Raw genomic sequence first — 11,408 nt, forward strand, 5'->3', positions numbered from 1 at the left:
GCCACTGTGTTATTGGAAACTGTGCGCCACCCGAGCGAGCGAGCGAGCGAGGAGGTCGGAGCTGTCCTGCCCGGCCCGCACCCTGACACCACCCTGGGGCCGGCCTGCCACCGGGATCTGCTTCCTCACTGCCGCCCCTCCCCCGCTCTGCTTCCGCCTAGCGCGCTGGCAGCTGGAGGGACCTGGGAATCGGAGTCAAGACCTTGCTTTCTGGACCTGGGGCTTGCCAAAGCCCACCTTCCCCATACAGGGAGGCGCTAGGGCTCAGTGGATAGCAGCCCAGTCTTCCGTTTTCTCAGGCCAAACCCTGGAGGTCCTCTTGGATCCCCCTCTTCGTCTGACAGGGTTCATCTGAATCCCTTCTTTTCTCTCACCTCCACCCAAGCGCCCTAGCCTCCTCCAGTCATCACGCCTGTCACCTGAGAGTGTACAGCAGCTTCTAACTGGACCCCCCCCCATACGCACACACTGCTCCTTCCCACCCCCATTCCAAGCAGTCAGAACCTGTGCTCCAAAACCCAAGGCAGAGGCTGTCATTTGTTCACAACCCGCCCCCCCAAAGGTCTTCCTGCACTTGGGATAAAATTCACAGTCGGCACCAGGCTGATGTCCCCTACTCCGTTCTGCCCCGCTGACCTCCTAACACCAAGCCCATTCCCACCCTGGGCCTTTCCACCACCTGTTCCCTCTGCTTGGGGTGCTCTCCCAGGATGCCTGCTTTGCTCCCTCCTTCACTTCCCTAGGACTTTGCAGAATCTCCCCATACCACTCTCAGCCCATGCTCATGCCATCCAGCCCCCTACAAAGTTCTGTGTTCCTTCTACCAATATTGGCCCCCTCTATAGGTTATATGTGAAGGTCTTCAGCAAATTCATGGGAAAGTGCATATTATCAAAAACTATGCATGGACTTCAAACATTTTTATACCCAAATAAACTTGTACTTTAATTCCATTTTCCATGAGGTCTTTGAAGTCCCCTCATGTAGTCATTAGCTGATGTGTTTATTGTCTTCCACTGACACAGAAACACACAAGCAAACTCCAAAAGAATGGGATAAACTTATTCTCTGCTGTATCTCAGGGCCTCATGACAGTGTCTGCTAGACAGCTGCCACTCAATAGTAGTACTCCTTGAGTGAGTGAGTGAGAGTAATGAATGAGTGAGTGAGGTAGGTCAAGGGTGTGGGAAGAACTTGGCTTGAGAGTCCAGGTTTAAGTGTTGCTTTGAAACTTCTGGAGGTGCAGCCAGCCTGTTAAAAATCCATTCGTACGTTGGACGTCCACTCCCATTTCACAAGATAGGAATACTGAAGGTATGCACTGTGCCTGAAGAGTGGTCTATAAATGCTACTTCCCCACACACATGCCCCCCCACCCCCCCAAGGATCACCTGTCAGTTTCCACTAAGAGGTCCGGCTGGAGGAACTGAAGCAAAGGTCACAGGCCACAGCCAGGGACCCTGGTCCAAGTTTCTCCACTTTTTACATTTTGCCAAGTGTAGTTCAGGCAGTCAGAGAAGGATCCAGTCCTTGGGGAGGTCTTGGAGACTATTAAAATGTTTTGAAAAGAAGTCTTAGCCCTTACATTCCTGGCAGGAAGTAAGAGGTGGTGCTGCTCTCCCTTGGAGTCAACCTTTGCAACTGTTTCCCTAGAGAGTTTTCTGAGTGGTTCCAGAACTGAAAGGTTCACAAGAATCACACCCTGGGATGAGCTGGAGACTGCTCAGTTGTCAAAGTTGGTTTTTGAGCAGTTGCTGAACACTGGTTCTTGGCAGGTGGTGGTTTTAGGGCTTGAAGGGTGTACTCGGTCTGCAAGGACATGAGCGTCCAGCCTCAGGGAGACATGCGAATCTTAGCCACTGAGAGTGATGAGACCTGGGAAATAGAAAGGCAGGGATAGTGTTGAAGTAGCTAGTGTCTGTGAGGCGAAGGGCATATGACAAGCAAGCTTCTCGGGTGGAGACACTTGAGCAGAAGAGAGGGCACTCTGCCCGGAGAGGGCTACTTGGGGGCCAAGAACAGAGAATAGCTAGTGCAAAGGCCCTGAGGTTGAAGTGGACCCTGTGGTTATGAGACCCAAGAGTCCTAGGAGGAGAGGAGCCCCAAGGGCAGAGATGAGAGTGGACTGGGAAAGGTAAACACTAGATTTTACTCTAGGGACATCCCTGAGAGTTGTGAGCAGAGGGATGAGGTCCAACTTACACTCTAGAAAAATTTCTTTGCTGTGTTGAGAATAGGTTGAGGAAGAGACAGGGGCACCAGGGCACATGGAGAAGCAGAAAGACCTGTGGACCATTGCTGTGGTCCAAGGAAGGAGCCATGGGGGCTGGGCTCATATGGTAGCTGTGGAGCTGGTGAGCAGCAGTCAGCTTCTGGACTTCAGAGGTCATTACAACAGGGCCTGTTGATGGATTGGGTGCAGGGAGGGAAAAACAATTAATTTGTAATGGTGAAGAGGTTTTGGGGGTGAGAACTATTGGGAGTCTTAAAACCCTCAGGAGATAGCAGCACAGTGTGGTGGAGGAGAGGCAGGCCTTCCTGGGCTTCAACCATTAAATGAGGTAATAGGACCCACCCGCATCTCCTACGGCTACCACATGAAATGACTACAAGCTGGGAGGACTTAAAACAATGGGACTGTACCCTCTCACAGTTCTGGAGGCCAGAAATCCAAAGCAAGGAATGTAGGGCCTCATCTTTCCCAGCCTCTTCCAGATTCTGGGGGCTCTGGCCTTCCTTGGCTTGAGGTCGTGTCATTGTTCTCTGCCCCTGTCTTCACATGGCCTTCCTCTCTTCTCTGTCTCTGTCTCCCATAAGGAACTAGGCATTGGATTTAGCACTATCCCACACCCCCAATCCGAGGTGACCTTACCTCGAGACCGTTAACCTAATTATATCTGCAAAGACCCTTTTTCCAAATAAGGTCAAGTTCACAGGTACTGGGAGTTGACACTTGGCCAGAACTTCTTGGGAGATTCAAATCAGCCCATTATACCACCCCAAGTGGACACGAGGACTAATCTAAGAGCCCAGAGCAGGGCCCAAGAAAAGCTAGCTGTGGGAGTGGTGAGTGCTTGCCACTGCCTCTCCCGACCCCTGGGATACTGAGGATGCTCCTGGCACAGCCCATACCCTCTTGTTGCAACCCGTGCTCAGGAGAGCAGATTCCTCTCCTCACCTGTGCTCCCACCTCAGCCACCGTGTCCTTGTGGTGGGGCCAGGACCATGGCTTTCACCTGTTCAGTGTCTACTTGCTCAGCAAGTCTAGGCACTGCACCAGGGCATGGCCTCCTTCCCTAGGAAGCTGACATCTCCCTGCCCAATGCTGGGCACATGGTGATAACCTGGGCAATGAATGGATAGGTCGCTTCACTGGGTCATTTGGCTTCTGCATGTCAAGTCTGTGGCCAAGGAAAGAGGCTTGGGAATCAGACTGTGTAGATTGGGGTTCCAGCTCTTAACAATTGAGTAATTTGGGGTAAGTCACATACCTCCTTTGTACCTTCGCTTTCTCATGTACGAAATGATCATGGGCCTGCCTCCTGGAGCTGTCGGGGGACGAGATGCCAGACTACCTCTGTCTGCATCCGCGCTGAGCCCGGCCTGGCCCTGACATGACAACATCGTGGTCATTCCTGTGCCTCTCCAGGGGCTAGCTCCAGGCTGGATGTCCTCAGCTGAGAGGAACTCTCTGCCCTGTTCCAGGTTGCGGTCAGGGCCTTGTGGGAGGGCAACACTGCTGGCTGATCTAATGTGAGGCGCTTCGTAGCAATCCTCTCTAACAGCTGAGCCAGCGGTAGCCAAAACATTCTCAGCAGGCCAGAACAGGGCCCGGAGCCAGTGAGAGCCTGTTCCGAAGGCCACGTGGGAGAGCCTTGCCTGTCACTCCAGCAGCTTAAGAACAGGAAGGACACCTAAGGATCTAGCCCGAGTCCCTAAAAGAGAGACCCAGTGGTTTGGTCATCTCTGATCTCCTGGGATTAACAGTGAGACACCTTTAGCAAACCCAATGCTCCACAGATAAACGCTGGCTGCTATTTTTATTATCAGCACTGCCCCAGAAATAGGCCCCTCTTGATCGCAGAAGAGCCCTCTACTCTGCAGGGCTGGAATCCTGGAAGTGATGGCTGCCTGGGTCTATGTCTTGCCCACGTTGGACACTGGCTTGCCTGGAGCAGAACTACAGAATTTTAGCCATTTCTGGACCCACCTTTCCACCTGACAGACTACGGACTGAGTGTGTAGTGTCTGGAAAGAGAGTCCTAGGGGAAAAAAGTGGAAGGAAATAGAAAGTCTGGAAAGGAGATGTCAGGAGAGGTGAACTCAGTCGTGTGGACAGGTTATGAAGGATTGTCTTTCAGAAGAATGGCTGACAGGCCTGTGACTATGCCTGGGTGACGGGCATCTGCAATGGGGGAGAGTTAGAGGAATCCCACTGGGATTCATTCCTAGGAAAAAGCCTCCTCACCAGGCCGTGCCAGAGAGGAAAGGGCTGCAGACCAAGCAGCAGCCTTCAAGCTTTATTTTCATCTTAGCAAGAGTCTTTGTAGAAATGACTGTTACAGTAGGTGGCATGGTGGTTAAGGCGCTGGACTCCCACATGGCCAACCGTGGTTCAAGTGCCAGACCTAGCAGCTTGCTTTCTCACGTTCCCTCTTCCTCTCTCTCTCCGATGACTATAGCAAATTAAATAATAAATTTAATTAAGTTAAAAATTACTAAAAAAAAGAAGAAGAAGAAAGAAATGACTTACAGAAGCCAAGTTTAAGTGTCACTGTTCTGGAGAGGCATCCTGGGGTGAAGTCTGCCCACCTCCCTGACCTCCTAGCACTCAGCTATCACAGAGCTCCTTACTAGAATCCCCAGGGTTCCCCAGAGCTCAACTTGGAAACCTCTCCTACTGAGAGGTTTCCCAGGGATGACCCATGGCCTACTCTACGTGTGACAGTTTTGGTCTCTACCTTCCCGGGCTGGTGACATGGACCAAAGAGGGTCATCCAGATTCTGTGGTCTGCTCCAGGTGTGTCTGGGGACAGGTGGAGAGACACAGAGTCCCCCCCCCCAGGACCCCAGCTTTACAGGGGAGAGAGAGAGCTTATGCAAGCAAGGGCAGATCTATGCTGTTTCTGTGTTAGTGACAGTAATGATATTGATGATAATTATTAACGCTAACATTTACCATGTGCCCTTTCTTAGTCCTAACCACCCTTGCAGTGGGTACTTTCAGAACCTTCATTCAGGCTTGTGGTTACGGGAGCGGGATTCCACATGGTCAACCTCAGTTCAAATGCCAGCCCCAGTGACTTGAAAAATATGCTGGACACTTGTGCATACATGCCAAAAATTCCAACAAGACGGAGAAATGGAGAAGGAATTGTGACGAGACTATCCCATATGGAGGAGATTTTGTCTTTCTCCTCTCACAAGCACACACACCCTCTGGCACCTTAAAAACAAAACAAAACCCTTATTGTTAGACAATGACTAGGTTTTCCAAGTTCATCTCATTTATAAGCAGATCAAAGAACTGAACCCAGGCACTCTGGCTTCTGAGCCCATGTTCCAGTCCATTCTACCCAAGAGATGGAGTTTGTCTTTGTGAAAATAAACCGGGAAGTGAAAGAGGAGGGACGTCCACATTTAACCTATACTGCAATGTCTCTGTAGCTTCAGAGTACATGTGTTCATGCCTCAAGTATCACATGCCTCCACGCGCAGTCACACGCTCCTCCCTTCCCGGATAGCACTCGGCTCTAACTGTGGACGTGTTACAGACTGGAGCTGGTTTGCGTGCTCATTCTCATCTGGCCACAGGCTGGGGTGCTGGGAGTGGAGAGCACACACCCTCCCACGGTGACCTCCCCATCCCACCCTTCACTCAGCCTGCTGTGGGTGGGGTCTCTAGTGGGTATTTTCTTCCCTTCAGAGAAGCCAGCTCATCCACGCTCCAGCTCCAAAATGGGGTCCCCCAGGATATAAGCCAGCCTGCCAAAGATCTGCCTGGGGACCTGACACTTTCCGGGGCTGCCAATTATAAACAGATGCTCCTCCTGGGACTCTCCCAGAGACCACCCAGCTCATGTCACTGATGGGATGCTGGTCTGCAGCTGAGCTCCAGGAATGACAGCCAGGTCCAGGCATCAGCACGAGGCCCTCTGGGCAATGCAGGCGAAGCTGGTACAGAGTGGCTGTCAGCCTCCTCTGGTCAGCAGAGTTTCTGGAGGCCGACTGGGCCAGCGCCATGTGATGACATGAGCTGACCGTTTACTGTGTGCCCGGCCCATGCTGGATGTGATGAATAAGATTCCCCAGAGGACCTCACAAGCTCACGGGGGAGGTGGGCGTGTCCACACATAGGTCAGCGCACTCGCATCTGTGCGCTGGTGGAGGTGTACACAAGGGTAGTGTTAGCAGGGAGGAACGGGAGTTCTGAGTCACTGCACTGCTGTTAGGAGCTGCGTGACCCAGGGCAAGTTGCTTTGCTTGTCTGAGGCTCACATAAAAAGCTGGAACAAGTAATTTCATCTACCTTATAGGTTTGTGAGGAGTGAAAGAAAAAAGACGTGTCCTCAGCCCAGTGCCTGGCCCATGGTACAGTGTTGTTTCAGGGAGGATTCAGCAGCCAGAGAGTCTCTGAAAATGAGGAGCATTTAAGGAGGGCTCTGTGGGATGAATAGGAGTTCACAAGTAGCCTTGGTATTTAAAAACAGAAAAGAAAAAAAAAAAAGCACAGGGGGAAAAAAAGGCTGTTTTGGTTTTGTTTTTTTGTTTTTTCGTTTTTTTCCTGAGCATTACTTAGGGTCACAGGGAAAACCTCCAAGAAACCAGATAGACTCCAAATGGCAATGACAGCGAACAGGGCCACCCACGCTGTGTAGTGAGGGACTATAGTCAGATTCCCTGGACTCCCAGCAGGTCCCCTCACTCACTCTTCTCCCCACAAGGGAAGAAGTGATGCAAATAGCCACCTCGCAATGGATGGGAGCCCCAGGATGCAGCTCTAGGGGGGTGGGAGAGCTGCAGTGCTGATTTACATATGCGGAAACATTCCCTTGACAGACCGGCTGTGGGGGAGCTTTTATTCCACCTCCTGTTTTGTTTTTTCATTTGTTTATTTTTTGCTGGAGGGTGTATATGCTCCAGAGAGACAGTGAGAGGGAGAAGAAGAAAGAAGTACTTCAATGGAGAGTGGTCATTCCTCCACTCCTTCTCCCCCCACCTCCTCTCAGGACTTTGAGCACTCACACATATGTGCCTGGCGTGTTTCTCAAGTTGCCTGGTCTGGGACTTGAACCATGCAGTCGCCCATGTGGGATCCAGCCATCTTAACCTCCTTGCCACCTGTTGGCCCTGCCTTCTGGCTTTTTCCCCCCCACAAATAGGACTTTTTATGTCACTATTAAAAGTCTGAACTTTAAACAGATTCCTGGACTGGTGGTTCATACCCATCAACTCGTTCAATTTTGGCGCCCGTCTCATCCCCAGTCGCTTTTCCAGAGCTACTACCCTCACCATGAAGCTCCATGAGTTTTCCCAATTCAAACGTGGGCTTCTTCAGCATTTTTGCTTTTCTGACGAAGACATCGTGGAGAGGGTAGAGGGACTGGCAGGCCTTTTCTATGTCTTTTCCAGGGCTGCCTGGAATCAGTTTATCGACCACTTCTTTCGAGTCACTTGTCTGCACCTCCCGGGTCATGATTTCCATCACCTTCTGCATTTGGCAGACCCGTTGAGGTGGAGCATCAGAGGTCTTCCGTATCTGATTGCTGCGTTCTTTAGTAAACCCAACACAGAAGAGACGAGGCAAACAACCATCGGTAGTCTTGACACCGACGTGAGCTTCAATCATGGTCTGCCGTTTTTTGACCATAGAACACATTTTGTCACGGGTGAGATCCAGGCCATGGAAGCTAGTCAGGCAGTTTTTGCCCTGAACGTCCTCAGTAATTAGCTTGAATCCTAAATGCGACTTCGTCCTTCTGCAGATCTGCCAGGCTCACTTCAAACGCACAGCCCTTAAGGCCGCCAGACGCAATTTTGGCTCCTCGAGTCCTGGTAATGAGTGTTTTCCCAATATTTCTTATGTTGAACATAGCAGGTGCTTTCACGTCATACCAATCTTTTTTAGAAAATGGATCAACCACTTTCCTCTTGGCTCCCTTTTTGCTGCCTTTGGTAAGGCGCTTATTCTTGCCAACCGCCATGGTGCTACTCAGAGAGCCAAAAGGGCTAGAAGTTTTTGCGATAGGGCACGTGCACTCACCAGAAAGACAGAGAGACAGAAAGCGAGAAATCACCCCCGGGGGAATGGCCACATCACAATCCCTTCTCCTCCATTCTCCTCTGGGGATCTTGGGCACGCACACACACATGCCCAGCATGAGTTTAAGCCACCAGGTCCAGGACTCGAACTGCAGTTGATTACATGGGAGTTCAGCGACATAGCCATGATGTCAACTGCTGGTCCCCCTGCCTTCTGTTTTTAAGATTATATATAATGGTATTTGCCTTTTTTTTTTTAATTTTTTTAAGAACTATTATTTTTGTTGTTGTTGTTATTATTATCATTTGTCCAGAGAGAGAGAGATAGAAAAGGAAAGTGAAAAAACCAAGCCGCCAGATCCGGGACTCAAACTGCAGTCAGCCATGTGGGAGTTCAGTGCCCCAACCTCCACACCACCTGCTAGCCACCGTACTTGTTTTTCAGAGACTTTTCCCTCATGCAGACAAACGTGAAGCAGCAAATGGCAGTCAGCCATGATGCTACCCCCAGGCACCCCTGTTCTGGTGGAGCCTACTTTCCTGCACTAACCCGTGGTGTTTTTAGAGCTGAGACAACCCCATAAGGATGACTCTGCTCCCTTTTGTCAGCACGTTAGGTCCCCAAGTATTTGCCACATTGTGACATCCATCCTGTTACGGGCTGCAGACAGGCCGTGTGGTGGGGCGGCACTGTGGGCAGTCCCAGTAGACGGCCGGAACTACACAGTGGGGCCAGCCCTGCATGCATCCCTGCAGGACCCCATGAAGGTGCATTTTCTAGCAGGAGAGTGGTTGGCAGTGCCCTGCCTGGCAACCTGTGGGGCCAGGTAAACCCTTGGTGTAGAAACCAGCTCTGTCATACGGCAACTCAGCCTCCTCTTTTCTGTAAAATGGGCATAATACAGCCACCTCCTAAATCCCCCAAGTTAAATGAGGTTCCCTGGATCGTCCTTTACCCCCCTGCCATAATCTGTTACTGCTTTCTCCTTCCTTCTCTGTCTTCCAGACTGGCACGTGGGTTCCCCGAGGCAGGGACCGGGTCTGATCCGTTCTCTATTGGGTCCCCAGCACCGAGCACAGCCCCCAGCCCTCAGGGGCTCTGTGTGACTGACTCAGTAGGTGGCTGGAGGGGGTTGTGACACTGAGCAAGACTAAGCATCAGAGGAGCTGTTGGGTGGGACTGAAGGCTGGTCCTGGGGTGCCTGGGTAAGGAGCGTAGTTCCCACTGGGCCTGGTGACTCAGAGCATATCTGCAGAGGGGCAGGCTCTGGGTTCGAATTCTGCCTCCAGTACCCATTAATAGCGTGACTTTGGGCAAGTTCCTTACCTCCTGGGCACCGTGGCCTCCTCAGCTGTGGGAGTGGATAATAGCCATCTGCAACTTGTGGCGGCGAGGGGCTCGGGCTGGCTGGGGCTGCCAGGAGGACAGCCCTGGGGAGAGAAGGGCAGGACGGGCCTTTGAGAGGAGGCCCTGGCTGGGCAGCACCTTGCCTCTAGAGGCCAGCGGGCTCTCTGCTCCCCTATCCCCTGGCCAGTCACAGGATGGGGAGAAGCAGAAGCTCGCCATTTGCCACAGATGGGAGGGGGCCAGGGAATGACAAGCAGCCCCAGCCCTTACTCCGTAAGCCCAGAGTCAGAGTGAAACCTGGGTGGCTGTGCCTCACAGCGCACCCCATCTGTGGGGATGATGAAAAGCCGTGCTGGGTCCCCAGGGCTCATGCCCCTCCCCAGATTCCTGCAAACCCTGCCTCCTGCTGCCCGGCCCTCACCCTCACCCTGCTCTGGGCGGGGCTTTTGTCCTGACAGCTGTCGAGGGCACCCACAGGTGACTCTGGCAGGAGCCACCTGGGCAGGCCTGCTGGGCTGTACCTGCCAGTTTCCTGGTCAGTGACTCAGATTCCCCAGCGGAGTCTGGGCAGGGGACTGGAGGAGGATCCTAGAAGGGACAATGGCTGGAGTAGTCCCTCTTGCAGTCCTACCCCAGAGGTCCTGTTTCCCTCAGCTCTCCCACACTCCCCTAGGGCCAGCCCCCGGCCACCACATCACCATGGAGATGCAGGTGGTCCTGAGATGACAGGCCCGGCCCAGCCCCCTCCACCACTGAACATCCACCCAGGGACAGCAGCACACAGAGACACACGTAGACACAGAGATACACAGACACAGAGACACACTCACAGATACACACTTACAGACTCAGACACACAGTCCAAACACAGACACTCACAGACACGCAAAAACACATAGAGAAATACGAACAGGCAGACAGGCAGAGACCGCTAATGGTGGGGCGTGCACACACCCGCCTGAGTCTCATTTTCATTTAGTGTCAGAGCCCACTCCTCACTCAACTCAGACCCCGGATGGTTTTCACACTTGAGGGAAACTCTGGGTCTCACTGACTCAAGGACCAAGTACACTCCAGAATTGCAGGTCCCGAGACCCTAAATAGCTCAGTCAAGGATGAACAGTCTCTCAGCCTGGAGAGATGATTTAGCCATCTCCCACACTGTCCCACTGTGAGCTTTTATTAATTCACTCAACAAACAGTGTATGTTATGCTGGGCACTCGGAAACAAAAATGAACAAGACAGAATTGGGGTCCTCAAGGGGTTCTCAGCCCAGTGGTTAGAGAGGTGAGGCAGGTAGAAAGCAAACCTGTCATGGTGCCTGGGGAGAGGCAGTCCCACTCCCCCAGCCCACCAGGGGTTGCCTCAATGGATCCTCTAATGGAAATGGCCAAGTCTCAGGGCCTGCCTGGTGTCCTTCCCTGCCCGTGAAGGACGGCAGGGCACAAACTTCATTTCCTCTCCCTTACTCCTGCCCCCACTTCCTTCTGCAGCCAAGTAGACAGTGCTGTTCTCTCAAGTTCTGTGACCACAGGGTTCCTGGTCAGACCAAGGGGAACTCTAGACCCCTGCCCTTCTCACCTTTCCCAAGAACTCGGGAGCCAGAAATAACTCATTTACCTGGGGCCAGGAAGCATGCAAGCCCCTTCTGCTGGAACCTGTTTGTGCCAGAAGCAACCCTGGGTTCCCAGGGTGAAAGGCATTCCCTCTGGACCACCACCCCAGGACCTCCAGTGATCACTGGTCCTCAAGGGAATCTGTTCTCCTGTACTTGACAAGCTCCCAGTTTTACTCTTT

At 52.3% G+C, this 11,408-nt stretch overlaps 1 protein-coding gene and 1 pseudogene across 6 annotated transcripts in view; one reads left to right on the forward strand and one right to left on the reverse strand.

Annotated features, from left to right (window-relative positions):
- DHRS3 (dehydrogenase/reductase 3) overlaps positions 1–11,408 on the forward strand; it is a 44,662-nt gene that overhangs the window by 21,309 nt on the left and 11,945 nt on the right. The window lies entirely within an intron of this gene.
- On the reverse strand, positions 7,415–8,219 carry LOC106734571 (40S ribosomal protein S3a pseudogene; annotated as a pseudogene).

Source organism: Tupaia chinensis, unplaced genomic scaffold (assembly GCF_000334495.1).
Source record: "Tupaia chinensis unplaced genomic scaffold, TupChi_1.0 Scaffold000146_1, whole genome shotgun sequence".
In the NCBI taxonomy this organism is placed as follows: domain Eukaryota; kingdom Metazoa; phylum Chordata; class Mammalia; order Scandentia; family Tupaiidae; genus Tupaia; species Tupaia belangeri.